This window comes from Rana temporaria, chromosome 5, assembly GCF_905171775.1.
Source record: "Rana temporaria chromosome 5, aRanTem1.1, whole genome shotgun sequence".
NCBI lineage: Eukaryota > Metazoa > Chordata > Amphibia > Anura > Ranidae > Rana > Rana temporaria.
In genome coordinates this window covers 389867656-389889342 of record NC_053493.1, presented here as the reverse complement: position 1 = coordinate 389889342, position 21687 = coordinate 389867656, and the positions used below count along the sequence as shown (strand labels likewise).

The following is a 21687-nucleotide window of genomic DNA, read 5'->3' as shown; positions in this document are numbered from 1 at the left end:
TAACATAAAAGGTGCCCATCAGCGTGACCCTTATTTTATGTTAAGGGGCATGCTGATGGGAACATTTTGTATTAAGGAGCACTCTGATGGGCAGATTTTATGTTAAGGGACACGTTTTCTTGTGCCCATCAGTGTGCCCCTTTATATAAAATGTGCCCATCAGGATGTCCCTTAACATAAAACTTGTCCATTAGCGTGTACCTTAACATAAAATATGCCCATCGGCGTGACCCTTATTTTATGTTAAGGGGGACTCTGATGGGGACATCTGATGTAAAGGAGCTCTGTGATGGGGACACCTGATGTAAAGGGGTGCTGTGATGGGGACACCTGGTGTAAAGGGGTGCTGTGATGGGGACACCTGATGTAAAGGGGTGCTGTGATGGGGACCCCTGATGTAAAGGGGTGCTGTGATGGGGACCCCTGATGTAAAGGGGTGCTGTGATGGGGACACCTGATGTAAAGGGGTGCTGTGATGGGGACCCCTGATGTAAAGGGGTGCTGTGATGGGGACACCTGATGTAAAGTGATGTTGTGATGGGGACACCTGATGTAAAGGGGTGCTGTGATGGGGACACCTGATGTAAAGTGATGTTGTGATGGGGACACCTGATGTAAAGGGGTGCTGTGATGGGGACACCTGATGTAAAGTGATGTTGTGATGGGGACACCTGATGTAAAGGGGTGCTGTGATGGGGACCCCTGATGTAAAGGGGTGCTGTGATGGGGACCCCTGATGTAAAGGGGTGCTGTGATGGGGACCCCTGATGTAAAGGGGTGCTGTGATGGGGACACCTGATGTAAAGGAGCTCTGTGATGGGGACACCTGATGTAAAGGGGTGCTGTGATGGGGACACCTGATGTAAAGGGGTGCTGTGATGGGGACACCTGATGTAAAGGGGTGCTGTGATGGGGACACCTGATGTAAAGGGGTGCTGTGATGGGGACACCTGATGTAAAGGGATGCTGTGATGGGGACACCTGATGTAAAGGGGTGCTGTGATGGGGACACCTGATGTAAAGGGGTGCTGTGATGGGGACACCTGATGTAAAGGGGTGCTGTGATGGGGACACCTGATGTAAAGGAGCTCTGTGATGGGGACCCCTGATGTAAAGGAGCTCTGTGATGGGGAAAAATGGGAACTTGAGATTCGGACCTCGGCCCAAAGAAAATTTTAGTGACCGGACCTCCTTGAATTTTAATTCAAGACCCCTGGGTTAGGGTAAAGCCTCGTACACACGATCGGATTTCCGTCGGACAAATCCGTGGAATTTTGTCCGAAGGGCGTGGAACTTGTTCTGCATACAAACGGCAAAACTTTTTGTCCGACAACAATTGTCCAATGGAGCATACAAACGGTCGGATTTTCCAACAAAACTCTGCCATCACACATTTGTTGTCGGAAAATCCGATCGTATGTACGAGTCTTTAGAGTTAGGGGTATAAAGGAGGGTTAGCATTTTTCGGCATGAAAAAAACGTTGTTTTTCAAAAACGTCATTTAAAATGATCGTGTGTGGGCTTCACATAATTTTTCAGGTTCTGAAAAAAAATTCAATCAACAATGTCGTTTTTCGGGTTGTAAAAAATTATCGTGTGTGGGCTAGAACGACGTAAAAAACCCATGCATGCTCAGAAGCAAGTTATGAGACGGGAGCACTCGTTCTAGTAAAACTAACGTTCATAATGGAGTAAGCACATTCATCACGCTGTAACAGACAGAAAAGCACAAATCGTCTTTTACCAACACGGAATCAGCTAAAGCAGCCCAAAGGCGAATGGAACTTCCCCTTTATAGTGCCGTCGTACGTGTTGTACTGTACGTCACTGCGCTTTGCTAGATAATTTTTTTTAAAACGATGGTGTGTAGGCAACATCGTTTTAACGATGAAGTTGGGAAAACATAGGGCTAGATTCAGAGAGAGTTACGCCGGCGTAGGAGTAGATACGCCGTCGTAACTCTGAATCTACGCCGTCGTAAATTTAAGCGTATTCTGGAAACCAGGTACGCTTAAATTAGGCTAAGATACGAGCGGCGTAAGTCTCCTACGCAGTCGTATCTTAGGGTGCATATTTACGCTGGCCGCTAGGTGGCGCTTCCGTTGATTTTGGCATGTGCAAATGAGCTAGATACGCTGATTCAGAATCGTACGTGCGCCCGGCGGATTTTTTTACGTCGTTTTTACGTCGTTTGCGTAAGGCTTTTTCCGGCGTAACGTTACTCCTGCTATATGAGACATAGCCAATGTCAAGTATGGACGTCGGGACAGCGTCGAATTTTGTGTCGTTTACGTCAGTCGTTCGCGAATAGGGCTTTGCGTAAATTACGTTCACGTCGAAAGCATTGACTATTTGCGATGTGATTAGGAGCATGCGCACTGGGATACGTTCACGGACGGCGCATGCGCCGTTCGTTAGAGACGTCATTTACGTGGGGTCATGTTTTATTTACATAAAACACGCCCACCTCTTCTCAATTTGAATTCGGCGCGCTTACACCGGCAGATTTACTCTACGCCGCTGTAACTTAGGGCGCAGGTTGTTTGTGAATCCAGCCCCAGCCTCACTAAGTTACGGCGGCGCTACGCCCGCACAAACTTACGGCGGGCTATCTGAATCTAGCCCATCGTTTTTTCGACATGCTCAAAACTACGTTTTTTTTCATACTGAAAAATGATCGTGTGTACGCGGCATTAGGGTTACAAAGATGGTAGGCTCCTTCAGGGCAGGGACCGATGTGAACATACATGTAAAGCAGTGCATAAAATAATGGCCCTATATAAACCCTGTAATAAAAAAATTGCACACAGCAGGCCAGTCACACCCACATTCACTCGTTGTGTTGCCCTTTGGACTTTTGGTGGTTATAGAGTGACTCTGTGATGGATGCCAGCCAATCCAAACCAGAATTTTAGAGTAATTTGCAGAGCTCTGAATGTATAGTAGATGGTTTTAGTGTCATTTATGGCAATCAACGAAAAGACCAGCAATTTTCCAAGAGAAAACCAGTTACAGACTGCAGTTGGAGATGGGAACATTCGCTATGAATACGACAAGTGTGGCCATAATTGGGATCTCCCATTGAAGAATGTGAGGCAAATGTGACGAAACCCAGAAAATGCGTAGGAATGCAGCCAGAGAATGCGCGCTCCAACAGAAGACCAACAGAGACACGACTGTAAATAAGAGCACAGCAATCAGAGGATCGATCATCAGTCACATTATACATCTGCCTCTCAGTCTGTCTATAACGGTGCAATGAGAAGGACCAGAGCGCAATCTTTATCTCCTTCTAGCGGTAATCTATTATAGATGATAAGATGGCCTCAGAAACTGTCACAAAGCTGGAAAATACTCCATGACAATGAAAAACACAAGAATAGATACAGTGGGGGAGATTTACTAAAACTGGAGCACTTATAGGTAGATTCACACACATCGGCCTAACTTTAGGGCGGCCTAGCCTAGCCTGTTTAGGCTACACCGCCGTAAATTAGTTAGGCTAGTAGTGATTCACAATCTACTTACCTGCTAATCTACGGCGGCGTAGCCTAAAACGAGCGGGCGTAAAGGCGCCTAATTCAAATTGCTTGGAGGCGGGTGTGTTGTATGGAAATGAGGCTTGACCTCACGTTTTTTGACGTTTTTTAAAACTGCGCATGCGCCGGGCGACTACATTTCCCAGTGCGCATTGCGGCTAAGTACGCCGTACGGGCCTATTGATTTCGACGTAAACGACGTAACTCCCGATTCGTGGACGACTTACGCAAACGACGCAAAAAAAAAAATCGAACCTCGCGGCGGGAATGGCGGACATAACAACGTAATTCGACGGCGTAGGCCTGGCGTACGTTTGTGAACCGGCGTATCCCCTCATTTACATAATCTACGCCGGCCGCAATGGAAGCGCCATCTAGCGGCCATCAGAAACATTGCAAGCTAAGATAGAACGGCGCAAGCCGGCCTATCTTAGCTTTGTTTAAGCGTATCTCTGTTTGAGCATACGCTTAAACAAACGCCGGCGTAGATTCGGAGTTAGGTCGGCTTATCTACTGATAAGCCGGCCTCTTTGTGAATCTACCCATTAGAATCTGGTGCAGATGTGCGTAGTAACCAATCAGCTTCTAACCTCATCTCGTAAATTCCCGGGTGAACGTCCTTTTATGTGCATTCCCCGCGCTCGCCGCTGGGAAACACTGTGCCCGACGCATCGCTGAGATGCCGATGCGCGTGCCTGGCCGCCGCGATGTCCGCCGGGTACCCACGATCGGCATTTACAGCAGGGACGTGGAGCTTTGTGTGTAAACACAGAGCTCCACATCCTGTCAAGGAGAGAGGAGATCAATGCCGTGTCCCTTGTACCTAGGGACACAGCATCGGTCACCTCCCCCAGTCACCCCCTCCCCCCACACAGTTAGAACACACCCAAGGAATACATTTAACCCCTTCCTCACCCCCTAGTGTTAACCCCTTCCCTGCCAGTCACATTTATACAGTAATCAGTGCATTTTTATAGCACTTTTAACTGTGAAAATGACAATGGTCCCGAAATTGTGTTAAAAGTGTCTGATATGTCCGCCGCAATATCGCAGGCCTGAGGAAAAAAAAAAAAAAAAAAATCGCAGATCGCCGCCATTACTAGTAAAAAATAAATCATAAATCTATCCCCTATTTTGTAGGCGCTATAACTTTTGCGCAAACCAATCAATATACGCTTATTGCGATTTTTTTTAAACAAAAATATGTAGAATACGTATCGGCCTAAACTGAGGGGAAAAAAATGGGATATTATTAACAAAAAGTAAAAAATATTGTGTTTTTTTTTTCAATATTTTTTGTCTTTTTTTGTTTATAGCGCAAAAAATAAAAATCGCAGAGATGATCAAATACCACCAAAAGAAGCTCTATTTGTGGGGAAAAAAACATTTGAAACCCATCTTTCAGATAACCTTACAAAAAAAAACAGCTAACAAAACTATCATTCATCCCTTGTGATACCTTGGGTAGTGACATATCCTCTTTATGGAGAAATCTGTACGTTTTTTCCTTAACCACTTCCCGACCGCCGCATGTAGATATACGTCGGCAGAATGGCACGGACAGGCACATCAACGTACCTGTACGTCCCTGCCTAGACGTGGGTCGGGGGTCCGATCGGGACCCCCCCCACGACATGCGGCGGTTGGATCCCCTCGGGGAGCGATCCGGGACGACGGCGCGGCTATTCGTTTATAGCCGCTCCGTCGCGATCGCTCTCCGGAGCTGAAGAACGGGGAGAGCCGTATGTAAACACGGCTTCCCTGTGCTTCACTGTGGCGGCGCATCGATCGTGTCATCCCTTTTATAGGGAGACACAATCGATGACGTCAGTCCTACAGCCACACCCCCCTACTGTTGTAAACACACACTAGGTGAAGCCTAACACGTTCAGCGCCCCCTGTGGTTAACTCCCAAACTGCAACTGTCATTTTCACCATAAAGAATGCAATTTAAATGCATTTTTTGCTGTGAAAATGACAATGGTCCCAAAAATGTGTCAAAATTGTCCGAAGTGTCCGCCATAATGTCGCAGTCACGAAAAAAATCACTGATCGCTGCCATTAGTAGTAAAAAAAAAATAATTAATAAAAATGCAATAAAACTATCCCCTATTTTGTAAACGCTATAAATTTTGCGCAAACCAATCGATAAACGCTTATTGCGATTTTTTTTACCAAAAATAGGTAGAAGAATACGTATCGGCCTAAACTGAGGAAAAAATAATTTTTTAGATATGTTTTTGGGGGATATTTATTATAGCAAAAAGTAAAAAATATTGCATTTTTTTCAAAATTGTCGCTCTATTTTTGTTTATAGCGCAAAAAATAAAAACCGCAGAGGTGATCAAATACCACCAAAAGAAAGCTCTATTTGTGGGGAAAAAAAGGACGCCAATTTTGTTTGGGAGCCACGTCGCACGACCGTGCAATTGTCTGTTAAAGCGACGCAGTGCCGAATTGTAAAAACCCCTTGGGTCATTTAGCTGCATATTGGTCCGGTCCTTAAGTGGTTAAACTTCCCTTCTAAGCTTGGGGTGCGCGGTATACGCCGATAAATACGGTACTTATTTTATTTCATTTCCTTTTTACTACTATGAAAAATGTTCTGAAAAATCTCCCAAATTCATTCAATATTTGCATTATAAAAAGGGATCTCAATCACAGACTGGAAGGTAACATTATAAACCCAAATGACTGACAGAAGAGCGGAGGTGGCTCTGGAACCCTGAATGGCTGCAGATGAAGGACAAAACTTCAACTACAGGAGCAAAAAACAGAACGGTGCCTCTGCGGGGGGGTGGCGGGGAGGTTAGCACATATGGTTACGGGATTAAAATACAAGTCATGGATCAAAAAACTGAGCAAAAATATAGAAAGTGGTTCTCAAAGTACAAAAATAACCTTCAGTGCCCCTAAATAACTTCTGCTTTTTCTTATTTTATTTCATTTCCTTTTCAGTTCTGAGAAAAATCGCTTAAATTCATAAAATGTTTCCACTGTAAAAAAAATATATATATATATATATATATATATATATATATATATATATATATATATATATATATATATATATATATATATATATATATATATATATATATATATATATATATATATATATATATATATTTTTTTTTTACAGTGGAAACATTTTATGAATTTAAGCGATTTTCTAGCAATTGAAATTTAGAAAAGTGGAGGTAGTTCATGAACCCCGAATAGTAGAAGATGATAAACAAAACACCCCCTGCGCACACCTATGCTGATGGTATTGCTCATCTGGGAAGGAGGGCACCCCAGAATGCCTGCCCCTACTTTTATTTGACTTTATTTGCACCTGAGAGCCCTCTAATCCAGGAACCATACTATGTCCAAGGGCTTGACTTCTCCGACTACAGAGCTAGAACATAAAAATAAATCATTTAATGCAGGGCTCGACAAATCCCGGGCGCCAGGTCGCAAATGCGACTAGAATTAGCGACCTGGCACGGCACAGCTGGGGTACCCTGTCTCCGTGAGAAAAATCGCTCAAATTCATAAAATACTCCACTGTAAAAAGAAAAAAAAATTATATATAATATATTTTTTTTTACAGTGGAAACATTTTATGAATTTGAGGGATTTTCTAGCAATTGAAATTTAGAAAAGTGGAGGAAGTTCATGAACCCCGAATAGTAGAAGATGAACAAAACTGAACATTTTCATTCAAAGCTGAGCTCCAGATATGTATTTTTTTTTTCTGTATAGTTAAATTGGTCCTGTTTGGACCAGTGTCTGTGTACCCAACCAATCCCTCTGTGGAAGTGGAGAATCATTGTAGTAGTTGCTGTTACTACAGTGATCCTCATGTTCTGGGTCCTACGCCAAATAGCTGCCCTGCTACACAGTAACTATAAGGAGTCACTCACTCCCGCCAGGGGCACCGATAAGGCAGTAAAGCCAGCCCTCCTGTACTGGGCGCGGGCCCCATCAGTTCAAAACGGAGGGAGGGGGGGGCGCAGTCACCAGCTGAGCAGGAGGGCCAGCTGTACTGTCTTTTTGGGTACACCAATCTTCTTCTGCCTTCCCCTGCTGCCAGCTTCTCCCTCTGGCTGCACTACAGGGGATTAGTCCTAGCACATGCACCCCTTCCATCTGCTGTCCGTGCTTCCCTGTGTGCCCCCCCCCGCAGCGCTTGTGTGCCCCCCCAACAGCGCTCGTGTGCGCCTTTCCCCCCGCAGCGCTTCCGGCTTCCCTTCTCTCCTGCCAGAGGCTGCTGCGGGCACACAGGGGGATGTTTCAGGATGACGTGAGGGGGAAGGGGCTGGTCAATATGTAATTTATTGGCCCCTTTATCACCCGAATGAACATAGCGATTGATCGGTACCAATCAGTCCTGTGTCCAATCATCACTGAAGCATAGTAAACTGTTTAGGGCAGGCCTCAAAATTTCCCCTCGCCTACTCGCATTTTGCGAGTGCAAAATCGTTTCTGGCGAGGAGCTGGGAGTGGGGGGGATTGCGGGTACCGCCGGCATGCGGGGATTGATTGGGAGCCGTTCTCCCATCAATCACCCTGGGGAAGAGAAAAGCCGCGGGATATCATATAGACAGAACACGTCCCAGCATTGGACTGGCATTCTGTCAATCTGATACAGGCACGGGGTCAGGAGGCGGGGCTGTGTAACCGCGAGTGGAGCGGAGGGAGCTGCAATGTAAAGTAAGCTGTAACAGCGGGTTATCAGCTAGCTTTTCTCTTCCCTCTTGATCGATGAGAGAACGGCTCCCAATCAATCCCTGCATGCCAACGGTACCCGCGCTCCCCCCCCACTCCCAGCTCCTCTTCCCCTGGGGCTATCCTCTGCACAGGTGAGCAGAGGCTACAATCGTGGGTACAGTGAGTAAAAGCTGCAATGCTGGGCACAGTGCGTAAAGGCTGCAATGGTGGGCACAGTGGGCAGAGGCTGCAATGGTGGGCAGAGGCTGCAATGGTGGGCAGAGTGGGCAGAGGCTGCTATGGTGGGCAGAGGCTGCAATGGTGGGCACAGTGGGCAGAGGTTGCAATGGTGGGCACAGGCTGCAATGGTGGGCACGGTGGGCAGAGGCTGCTATGGTGGGCAGAGGCTGCAATGGTGGGCAGAGGCTGCAATGGTGGGTACAGTGGGCAGAGGCTGCAATGGTGGGCACAGTGGGCAGAGGCTGCAATGGTGGGCACAGGCTGCTATGGTGGGCACAGGCTGCTATGGTGGGCACAGTGGACAGAGGCTGTAATGGTGGGCACAGTTGTAGCTGCACTGATAAAGTTTGCCATAAAACATGTAAGTGTCATTTCATGAGAGAATTTGAGGGCGTGTTTAGGGGCAGAATTAGGGGTGGTGCAGGGTAGGGATTGGTTGGGTCAACTGGTGTCGAGTAACCCTTAAGGCCTGGCTAGTAGCGCAGGACTTGAAATTTTGAGCCCTGGTTTAGGGTATATAAAGTGGAGAAGTACACAGAGTATATGGAGTGCAGAGTGTGTTTGACCCTTGCAGGGTCTTTATAGGAGCCATTGGAGATCAATGTGGCGCCATCTGCTGATGTGGTCTATAAAGGAGGCGAGTGCCCATTGCCCCTATTGAAGGGGGCACTTATCACGGAGTGTCATTTATGAAGCACGTTTCCTCACAGTGAAGCTTGAACTGCACTTTCTTTGCATAAAAAGACTTTTTTTTTTTTTTTTTCCAATTAACCACTTCAGCCCCGGACCATTTGGCTGGCCAAAGACCAGAGCACTTTTTGCGATTCGGCACTGCGTCTCTTTAACTGACAATTGCGCGGTCGTGCGACGTGGCTCCCAAACAAAATTGACGTCCTTTTTCCCCCACAAATAGAGCTTTCTTTTGGTGGTATTTGATCACCTCTGCGGTTTTTATTCTTTGCACTATAAACAAGAATAGAGCGACAATTTTAATAAAAAAAAATGCAATATTGTTTACTTTTTGTAAATACTCCCCAAAAAATATATATAAAAACAAATTTTTTTCCTCAGTTTAGGCCGATATGTATTCTTCTACATATTTTTGGTAAAAATCGCAATAAGCGTTTATTGATTGGTTTGCGCAAAAGTTTTAGCGTCTACAAAATAGGGGATAGTTTTATGGCATTTTTATTAATCATTTTTTTTTTTACTAGTAATGGCGGCGATCAGCGATTTTTATTGTGACTGCGACGTTATGGCGGACACATCGGACACTTTTGGTGCTATTTTGGGACCATTCACATTTATACAGCAATCAGTGCTATAAAAATGCACCGATTACTGTGTAAATGTGACTGGCAGTGAAGGGATTAACCACTAGGGGGCGAGGAAGGGGTTAAGTGTGTCCTAGGGAGTGATTCGAACCGTTAGGGGGCGTGGCTACGAGTGACACGTCACTGATCGCTGTTTCCGATGAGAGGGAGCAGACGATCAGTGACCTGTCACTAGGAAGAACGGGGAGATGTTGGGCCAGATTCTCGTATACTGGCGTAAAACTATGCAGGCGTAACGTATCTCGTTTACGCTACACGGCTGCAAGTTTTACGGGCAAGTGCTTGATTCACAAAGCACTTGCCTGTAAAGTTGCGGCGGCGTAGCGTAAATCCTCTGGCGCAAGCCCGCCTAATTCAAATGATCCAGGTAGGGGGCGTGGATCATTTAAATTAGGCGTGTTCCTGCGCCGATCGTACTGCACATGCGCCGTCCCTAAAATTTCCCAACGTACATTGCGCTAAATGATGTCGCAAGGACATCATTGGTTTCGACGTTAACGTAAATGGCGTCCAGCGCCATTCACGGACGACTTACGCAAACGACGTACATTTTTAAATTTCGACGCAGGAACGACGGCCATACTTAACATTGGTTGCCCCTCATATAGCAGGGGCAACTTTACGCGTCGCAAATGCTACGGAAACGTCGTAAACTCACTGCGTCGACCGCGCGTACGTTTGGGAATCTCGCGTAAATAGCCAATTTGCATAGACGACAGGGAAAACGACGTCGGCGACACAAAGCGGCGGGAAAAAAAATTGCATCTAAGATCTGACAGCGTAAGAGCCTTACGCCTGTCAGATCTAATGGATATCTATGCATAACTTATTCTAAGAATCAGTCGCATAGATACGCCGGGCCAGATTAGGACTTACGATGGCGCAAATGGTGTTGCGCCGTTGTAAGCCTTTTGAGAATCTGGCCCGTTGTGTTTACACTGACATCTCCCAGTTCTTCAGCTTCGTGACCCGATCGCGGGACACCGGTGGACATAGAGTCCATGGCTCCCGCGGGCACAATCACGGAGCTTGCAGCAGGGCTGCGTGTGCGCAACCACAGGGCGGCAAGTTTAAAGGGACGTACATGTACGACTACCGACGTATACGTTTGTGCGGTGGTCGGCAAGCGGTTAATATCATATCAATTTATTCATCACAGATTATTGCATTTGGACTTTGGGTATTTACAATCAGCACTTTATGATATATTGACACGGTTTATCCCGTATATTTTATCATTTATCACTTAGTTTATTAGCAGCGCTATCACACTTTATATACCTTACCTAATGCAGTTTTGTGAGAACTTTCAGGTGATAGCAGCAGCTTTAATCATTTCATTCACACATTGGGTTTTTATTCATGTACCACTAGGTGGCAGCGCACAACTATCACATTATAATTTATAGGAAACTGTTTACTATGCTTCAGTTTGTGAAAGAGCAAGAAGCTTCAGAGCACTTCCAATACATTAATCGTTGCAACTTAGGCTGCAAAGAGACTGGTAAACTCTATGTCCTCGGTCACTTTGGGTTGGGGGGGGGGCGGGGTGTTGGGGAGGGGGCCCTGTCAGGTAGGCTGTATGGAGCCCTGTGATTTATAACAGTAGCCCTGATGGGTGCCATTCAGAGAACACATTGTATTTTGCCAATGAATGCGAAGGACAAAGGTGTGGATTGTGATGTCATCACCCTGCCTCTCCACCTCGTCCAATCAGAGAATGCTTTGCACCTATTGAGAAAAACAGGCATTCTATGAATGGCACTAATGCCGAGCAAGCACCTCTTGTGGATCCCAAGCCGCTTGGCACAGATTCGGAAAGCAACAAGGAACTCTGTAGTAGCAGCAGTTACTACAGCAATTATCTACTTCCACAGGGATCAGCCAGGTATGGAATATGTACACTTACTTTGGTCTATGCCGGACCAATGAAACACATTATATATATATAGCAAAATGACGTCAGCAAAGTGTTTGTGTTACCCTGACAGGACGTCATGTGACGTCCGCATCACGACGATCGTTGTTGCGGCGTGTCAGTCTGACGCACCGCAACTCCGATTTAGGTAAAGAGTCTGAAGGAGGCTCTTTACCACGTGATGAGCCATGTCAGATCACGGCTCATCAAGATGTAAACAGGAAAAGCCGTTGATCGGCTTTTCCTCACTCGTGTCTGACAGACAATTGGCTGCTCTCCCGATGGATTGATTATCAGCACAGCCCCCCCCCCCCCCCCCCATGGATGCCCGCCCAAGACCACGAGGGATGCAACCAGACCACCAGGGATCTCACAAAAGGTATGTCACCCTGGACCACCTGGGAAGTGGCAATCAGTGCCCAACAGCAATGCGTGCCAGTGCCACCAGTGATGCCTATCAGTGCCGCCTATCAATGCTGCATATCAGTGCCACCCATCAGTATCGCCCATCAGTGCCACCCATCAGTATCGCCCATCAGTGCCACCCATCAGTGCCACCTTAGTGCTCACAAGTGCCACCCATGAGTGCCCATCAGTGCAGCCTTTTAGTGCCCATCAGTGCCGTCTATCAATGCTGCATATCAGTGCCACCCATCAGTATCCCCTATCAGTGCCACCTATCAGTGCCACCCATCAGTATCGCCTATCAGTGCCACCCATCAGTGCCACCCATCGGTGCCACCCATCGGTGCCACCCATCAGTGCCACCCATCAGTGCCACCCATCAGTGCCACCCATCAGTGCCACCCATCAGTGCCACCCATCAGTGCCACCCATCAGTGCCACCCATCAGTGCCACCCATCAGTGCCACCTATCAGTGCTCATCAGTGCTCACAAGTCCCACCCATGAGTGCCCATCAGTGCAGCCTTTTAGTGCCCATCAGTGCCGCCTATCAATGCTGCATATCAGTGCCACCCATCAGTATCGCCCATCAGTGCCACCCATCAGTGCCACCTCATCGGTGCCACCTTAGTGCTCATCAGTGCTCACAAGTGCCACCCATGAGTGCCCATCAGTGCAGCCTTTTAGTGCCCATCAGTGCCGCCTATCAATGCTGCATATCAGTGCCACCCATCAGTATCGCCCATCAGTGCCACCTCATCGGTGCCACCTTAGTGCTCATCAGTGCTCACAAGTGCCACCCATGAGTGCCCATCAGTGCAGCCTTTTAGTGCCCATCAGTGCCGCCTATCAATGCTGCATATCAGTGCCACCCATCAGTGCCACCCATCAGTGCCACCCATCAGTGCCACCCATCAGTGCCACCCATCAGTGCCACCCATCAGTGCCACCTTAGTGCTCATCAGTGCTCATCAGTGCCCATCAGTGCAGCCTTTTAGTTACCATCAGTGCCGCCTATCAATGCTGCATATCAGTGCCACCCATCAGTATCGCCTATCAGTGTCACCTCATCGTTGCCGCCTTAGTGGCCATCAGTGAAGGAGAAAACTTATTTACAAAATTTTATAACAGAAACAAAAGAAAAACATTTTTTTTTCCTGTCTTTATTTGTTTAGCAAAAAATAAGGTGAGGTAATCAAATACCACCAAAATAAAGCTCTATTTGTAGGGGGAAAAAATGATAAAAATATTGTTTTGGGTACGGTGTAGCATGACCGTGCAATTGTCATTTAAAGCGGTGGTTCACCCTCCTTAACATGATTCTAGCATTACATTCGGCATCGTAGCGCGAGCTACAGTATGCCGGTCTTACATTTTTTATCCCCGTACTCACTGTGCTATTGATCATTGAAGATTCCGACTCCCGCGGGGAATGGGCGTTCCTATGGAGAGGGAGGATGATTGACGGCCGGCTCTGGCACGTCACGCTCCCCGAAGACAGCCGGAGTAGGTCTCGGCTCTTCACGGCGCCTGCGCACAGGCTATGCGCAGGCGCCGTGAAGAGCCAAGCCTATTTTGGCTATTTCCGGAGGAACGTGACGTGCCAGGGCCGGCCGTCAATCACCTTCTCTCACCATAGGAACGCCCATTCCCCGGAATCTTCAATGTGGAATAGCACAGTGAGTACGGGGATAAAAAATGTAAGACCGGCATACTGTAGCTCGCGCTACTATGCCGAATGTAATGCTAGAATTAAAAAAAAATGTTTTTTTTTTTTTAATAGGGTGAACCCCCGCTTTAAACAGCAACAGCGCTGAAAGCTGAAAATTGGCCAGGGCAGGAAGGGTGGGGGGGGATTGAAGTAGTTAAAAAACCCATACCTGGAGTTCAGCTCTAAAAACAGAACCTAAAAATGCAAGAAAACCAGAGAAGATCAGGTCAATGGTTTATTTATTCTAATTGACCCCAAAAAAGGAGAAATAGCATTTTTTTAAATTTGACAAAATTGGAATTTTAAATTAAAAGCTTTTTTTTTTTCCCCAAACACAAAAGTTCAAACACTATTATGTTGTATTCTTTATGTCGTTTAACATAATTATACTATAATGAGCTTTGAGATGAATTAAAGAACAGGAAACTAATTGTATAATTATCTGCAGCTCTGTTCTCTCTCACCCCCTCCTCGGCCTATTCATGTCACTCCTGTACACCAATTACTGGCCTGTGACAGTCCACAGACCTCAGACCTGCATATATATTTAGGCTTAGCTCACAAGGATAGCGGGCCTTCTATTTCACCCAGGAGTCTGCAATTATTAAATCGCAATGGACACGGAAAATAAAATTACTTTTTTGGACAAGTAGGGTCCTTATCCAGCAGTTAGCTTTGTAAATTGATCCTATTGAATGCTATGAATAGCCGAATGTTGGCCATACACTGATAAATGTGGCAGACACGTATTGATCGGTGTGTGGTCTCCCTCACTCCAATGACGTAGATTGTTTAGTTGGCGTCTGTTGAGGGGATAAATTGGAAGCTCCATTTGGTATAAATACTTCACCCTTTACCTCGCCTGAAAGTCTTATGTTAAAGTAGAATTCCACCTTCCCGACGGCCGTACGACTTTATACGGCCGCAGGGTGGTTCTAAATCTCCGGGAGGCCGTGTTTTTACAGCCTCCGCTCCTCCTGGCCACTGGGGGGCGCGCGAGCGCCCGGCGCATCACTGTGATGCCGATGCAAAAAAAAGGACGTCAATTTTGTTTGGGAGCCATGTCGCACGACCGTGCAATTGTCAGTTAAAGTAACACAGTGCCGAATCGCAAAAAGTCCTCTGGTCAGGAAGGGGGTTTAAGTGCCCAGTAAGGAAGTGGTTAATATCACACTTTGCCCAAAGGAACCTTTTCCAATACTGTTCGGTAAGCGGCAACCGAAAATTAAAGTCGGGTTGAGCGTTTTTACACCGTTCAAGAAAAGCCATGAATACAAATCTTCAGCTGATTGAAGTGGAGAGACAGATGGATAGCAAGCCTTGTAGACATCCAACACATGTTTTCAGGGGTTTTCGTTAGCTCAAAAGACAGCGGAAGAGCCAAGTATGGGCATGCTGCAAGCTGAGGGTCGGGGACTATGGGCATGCTGCAAGCTGAGGGTCGGGGACTATGGGCATGCTGCAAGCTGAGGGTCGGGGACTATGGGCATGCTGCAAGCTGAGGGTCGAGGACTATGGGCATGCTGCAAGCTGAGGGTCAAGGACTATGGGCATGCTGCAAGCTGAGGGTCAAGGACTATGGGCATGCTGCAAGCTGAGGGTCGGGGACTATGGGCATGCTGCAAGCTGAGGGTCGGGGGGACTATGGGCATGTTGCAAGCTGAGGGTCGAGGACTATGGGCATGCTGCAAGCTGAGGGTCGGGGGACTATGGGCATGCTGCAAGCTGAGGGTCGGGGGACTATGGGCATGCTGCAAGCTGAGGGTCGGGGGACTATGGGCATGCTGCAAGCTGAGGGTCGGGGACTATGGGCATGCTGCAAGCTGAGGGTCGGGGACTATGGGCATGCTGCAAGCTGAGGGTCGGGGACTATGGGCATGCTGCAAGCTGAGGGTCGGGGACTATGGGCATGCTGCAAGCTGAGGGTCGGGGACTATGGGCATGCTGCAAGCTGAGGGTCTGGGACTATGGGCATGCTGCATTCTAAAGGTTGGGGACTATGGGCATGCTGCAAGCTGAGGGTCGGGGACTATGGGCATGCTGCAAGCTGAGGGTCGGGGACTATGGGCATGCTGCAAGCTGAGGGTCGGGGACTATGGGCATGCTGCAAGCTGAGGGTCAAGGACAATGGGCATGCTGCAAGCTGAGGGTCAAGGACAATGGGCATGCTGCAAGCTGAGGGTCGGCAACAATGGACATGCTGCAAGCTGAGGGTAAAGGACTATGGGCATGCTGCAAGCCAAGGGTCGGGGACTATGGGCATGCTGCAAGCTGAGGGTCGGGGACTATGGGCATGCTGCAAGCTGAGGGTCGGGGACTATGGGCATGCTGCAAGCTGAGGGTCGGGGACTATGGGCATGCTGCATTCTAACGGTTGGGGACTATGGGCATGCTGCAAGCTGAGGGTTGGGGACTATGGGCATGCTGCAAGCTGAGGGTCGGGGACTATGGGCATGCTGCAAGCTGAGGGTCGGGGACTATGGGCATGCTGCATGCTAAAAGTTGGGGACTATGGGCATGCTGCAAGCTGAGGGTCGGGGACTATGGGCATGCTGCAAGCTGAGGGTCTGGGACTATGGGCATGCTGCATTCTAAAGGTTGGGGACTATGGGCATGCTGCAAGCTGAGGGTTGGGGACTATGGGCATGCTGCAAGCTGAGGGTCGGGGACTATGGGCATGCTGCAAGCTGAGGGTCGGGGACTATGGGCATGCTGCAAGCTGAGGGTCGGGGACTATGGGCATGCTGCAAGCTGAGGGTCGGGGACTATGGGCATGCTGCAAGCTGAGGGTCGGGGACAATGGGCATGCTGCAAGCTGAGGGTCGGGGACAATGGGCATGCTGCAAGCTGAGGGTCAAGGACAATGGGCATGCTGCAAGCTGAGGGTCGGCAACAATGGACATGCTGCAAGCTGAGGGTCAAGGACTATGGGCATGCTGCAAGCCAAGGGTCGGGGACTATGGGCATGCTGCAAGCTGAGGGTCGGGGACTATGGGCATGCTGCAAGCTGAGGGTCGGGGACTATGGGCATGCTGCAAGCTGAGGGTCGGGGACTATGGGCATGCTGCATTCTAAAGGTTGGGGACTATGGGCATGCTGCAAGCTGAGGGTTGGGGACTATGGGCATGCTGCAAGCTGAGGGTCGGGGACTATGGGCATGCTGCAAGCTGAGGGTCGGGGACTATGGGCATGCTGCAAGCTGAGGGTCGAGGACTATGGGCATGCTGCAAGCTGAGGGTCAAGGACTATGGGCATGCTGCAAGCTGAGGGTCAAGGACTATGGGCATGCTGCAAGCTGAGGGTCGGGGACTATGGGCATGCTGCAAGCTGAGGGTCGGGGGACTATGGGCATGTTGCAAGCTGAGGGTCGAGGACTATGGGCATGCTGCAAGCTGAGGGTCGGGGGACTATGGGCATGCTGCAAGCTGAGGGTCGGGGGACTATGGGCATGCTGCAAGCTGAGGGTCGGGGGACTATGGGCATGCTGCAAGCTGAGGGTCGGGGACTATGGGCATGCTGCAAGCTGAGGGTCGGGGACTATGGGCATGCTGCAAGCTGAGGGTCGGGGACTATGGGCATGCTGCAAGCTGAGGGTCGGGGACTATGGGCATGCTGCAAGCTGAGGGTCGGGGACTATGGGCATGCTGCAAGCTGAGGGTCTGGGACTATGGGCATGCTGCATTCTAAAGGTTGGGGACTATGGGCATGCTGCAAGCTGAGGGTCGGGGACTATGGGCATGCTGCAAGCTGAGGGTCGGGGACTATGGGCATGCTGCAAGCTGAGGGTCGGGGACTATGGGCATGCTGCAAGCTGAGGGTCAAGGACAATGGGCATGCTGCAAGCTGAGGGTCAAGGACAATGGGCATGCTGCAAGCTGAGGGTCGGCAACAATGGACATGCTGCAAGCTGAGGGTAAAGGACTATGGGCATGCTGCAAGCCAAGGGTCGGGGACTATGGGCATGCTGCAAGCTGAGGGTCGGGGACTATGGGCATGCTGCAAGCTGAGGGTCGGGGACTATGGGCATGCTGCAAGCTGAGGGTCGGGGACTATGGGCATGCTGCATTCTAACGGTTGGGGACTATGGGCATGCTGCAAGCTGAGGGTTGGGGACTATGGGCATGCTGCAAGCTGAGGGTCGGGGACTATGGGCATGCTGCAAGCTGAGGGTCGGGGACTATGGGCATGCTGCATGCTAAAAGTTGGGGACTATGGGCATGCTGCAAGCTGAGGGTCGGGGACTATGGGCATGCTGCAAGCTGAGGGTCTGGGACTATGGGCATGCTGCATGCTAAAGGTTGGGGACTATGGGCATGCTGCAAGCTGAGGGTTGGGGACTATGGGCATGCTGCAAGCTGAGGGTCGGGGACTATGGGCATGCTGCAAGCTGAGGGTCGGGGACTATGGGCATGCTGCAAGCTGAGGGTCGGGGACTATGGGCATGCTGCAAGCTGAGGGTCGGGGACTATGGGCATGCTGCAAGCTGAGGGTCGGGGACAATGGGCATGCTGCAAGCTGAGGGTCGGGGACAATGGGCATGCTGCAAGCTGAGGGTCAAGGACAATGGGCATGCTGCAAGCTGAGGGTCGGCAACAATGGACATGCTGCAAGCTGAGGGTCAAGGACTATGGGCATGCTGCAAGCCAAGGGTCGGGGACTATGGGCATGCTGCAAGCTGAGGGTCGGGGACTATGGGCATGCTGCAAGCTGAGGGTCGGGGACTATGGGCATGCTGCAAGCTGAGGGTCGGGGACTATGGGCATGCTGCATTCTAAAGGTTGGGGACTATGGGCATGCTGCAAGCTGAGGGTTGGGGACTATGGGCATGCTGCAAGCTGAGGGTCGGGGACTATGGGCATGCTGCAAGCTGAGGGTCCAGGACTATGGGCATGCTGCAAGCTGAGGGTCGGGGACTATGGGCATGCTGCAAGCTGAGGGTCAAGGACAATGGGCATGCTGCAAGCTGAGGGTCGGCAACAATGGACATGCTGCAAGCTGAGGGTCAAGGACTATGGGCATGCTGCAAGCCAAGGGTCAGGGACTATGGGCATGCTGCAAGCCAAGGGTCGGGGACTATGGGCATGCTGCAAGCCAAGGGTCGGGGACTATGGGCATGCTGCAAGCTGAGGGTCAAGGACTATGGGCATGCTGCAAGCTGAGGGTCAAGGACTATGGGCATGCTGCAAGCCGAGGGTCGGGGACTATGGGCATGCTGCAAGCTGAGGGTCGGGGACTATGGGCATGCTGCAAGCTGAGGGTCGGGGACTATGGGCATGCTGAAAGCTGAGGGTCGGAAACTATGGGCATGCTGAAAGCTGAGGGTCAGGGACTATGGGCATGCTGCAAGCTGATGGTCAGAGAGTCTAGGCATGCTACAAGTGATGATCGTGGACTATGGGCATGCTACAAGCTGACGGTCGGAGACTATGGGCATGCTACAAGTGATGATCGTGGACAATGGGCATGCTTCCAGTGATGATCCTGGACTATGGGCATGCTACAAGTTATGGTCGAGGACTATGGGCATGCTACCAGTGATGATCGTGGACTATGGGCATGCTACAATTGATGGTCGAGGACTATGGGCATGCTACAATTGATGGTCGGGGACTATGGGCATGTTGCAAGCTGATGGTCGGGGACTATGGGCATGCTGCAAGCTAATGGCCAGAGGCCATAGGCATGCTACACCACCTCAGGCCAAATGCGGTATTGCACACTGCTTTGGCTTGAATCCTGCTTGTTTTGCGAGACAACACTTGCAAACCGAGTCAGGACTTTTATTAAATATAGTGCTCATATTGTGAAACGCTCATTAACCGCATTACTCGCATTCCGAGGTTCCACTGTATTGGGTATAAAGAGTTATACAAGCATCTTAAACTCAACGCGTTTCACGAGCCACTGCTTGCTTCTTCAGATGAAGATCTTTGTGTGCAGTATATCTAAAAAACAAAGTATCAATTGAAAGTATATATTAGTGCTGTCAGTTAAACGCGTTATTAACGGCGTTAACACAAACCCATTTTAACGCCGTCAATTTTTTTATCGCGCGATTAAGGAGGTTCACCCTTTAAAACATTTTTTTTTTTGTCAGCACGTACCTCTTAACCCTTTCACGCCGACGGGACGCATATATGCGTCCTTGGCGTTCGGGGGTTATACCGGTATGATGCCTGCAGCCGCAGGCATCATCCCGGTACCGTTGTTTAGAGCGGGCGATCGGCTATCCAAACATAACAACCGATGCGGCTAAAAGCCGCTCGGTTGTTATGCCGGAGGAGCGGGAGGGGACATCCCCTCCCTCCCGCCGCCTTTCGCCGCTCTGACCGGGCCTCCCGTCCCACCGGGAGACCCGATCCTCCATCCGCCGCGTTCTGTGTTCAGGCGGAGACTGACACTAAGCCGTAAACGGCTTTGATTCAGTCTCCGCATTGAAACCACGGAAGCGGCGTCATGACGTCACTTCCGTGGTTTCTCGGCTGCCAATGGCGCCGGATTTAAAAAAGTACACAGCATTCAGAATCGCCGTTTTCGGCGATCTGAATACTTTGAAGTGCAAAGGAGGGCTCGGGGGTCTTTTAGACCCCCGATCCCTCCATAAAGAGTACCTGTCACCACCTATTGCTGTCACAAGGGATGTTTACATTCCTTGTGACAGCAATAAAAGTGATCAAAATGTAAAAAAATAAAAAAACACAATTTAATATTATAAAAAAAAAAGAAAAAAAAGAAAACAAAAATAAAATGTTTTAAAGGGTGAACCTCCTTAATCGCGCGATTAATCGTGAGTTAACTATGACATTAATGCAATTAATCGCGATTAGAAATTTTAATCGCTTGACAGTAGGGGTGCAACGGATCGTCACCGATCCGTGATCCGAACGGGCCACCCCGTTCGGATCGGCACACCACGCGATCCGCGGAGCGCTCCGGAGCCTAGGCCTAGGAAAGTCCCCGGCTTCGGCCTAGCTCCGGAGCGGCGGCCAGTCTGCTTGCCAGAGCCCAGCGTGACACGCCTCCCCGCCTCCCCGGGGAGGCGTGTCACGCTGTGCACTGGGCTCTAGCAAGCTGAATGGGAATGTTAGCAGTGAAGCACTGGTGTGAGAGGAGGGGGGGGGGAAAGGGGAAAAAAGAGCACAATAGCAATTCACAGGGGTGGATTAAAGAGGAAGCAGGTGAGGCTGTTTGGGACTTAAAGCGGGGGTTCACCCTTAGAGGGCACTTTTCCCCCTTCGCTTCCTGCTCGTTATTACTAGGGGAATCGGCAATTTATTTTAAAATATGTGCAGTACTTACCCGTTTACGAGACGCATCCTCTCCGTCGCTTCCGGGTATGGGCTTCGGGAATGGGCGTTCCTTCTTGATTGACAGGTTTCCGAGAGGCTTCCGACGGTCGCATCCATCGCGTCACGATTTTCCGAAAGAAGCCGAACGTCGGTGCGCAGGCGCAGTATAGAGCCGCACCGACGTTCGGCTTCTTTCGGCTACGAGTGACGCGATGGATGCGACCGTCGGAAGCCTCTCGGAAGAATGTCAATCAAGAAGGAACGCCCGCTCCCGAAGACCCATACCCGGAAGCGACGGAAGAAGATACAGCTCGAAAACGGGTAAGTACTGCTCATATTTTAATATAAATAGCCGATTCCCCTAGACCGAACGAGCAGGAAGCTAAGGGGAGATTTTATTTTTTTTTTTAAATGGGTGAACTCCCGCTTTAAAGTACAATCTTGATGTTTTTACAGCAAAAAAAAAAATTATATATATATATATATATATATATATATATATATATATTATATATATATATATTTTTTTTTTTTGCTGTAAAAACATCAAGATTGTA

The 21687-nt window shown here is 49.2% G+C and overlaps 1 protein-coding gene across 1 annotated transcript in view; it reads right to left on the bottom strand.

The window, feature by feature from the left end:
- Positions 1-21687, bottom strand: part of SNTB1 (syntrophin beta 1) — a 248343-nt gene that overhangs the window by 211851 nt on the left and 14805 nt on the right. The gene's annotated exons all lie outside the window — the stretch shown is intronic.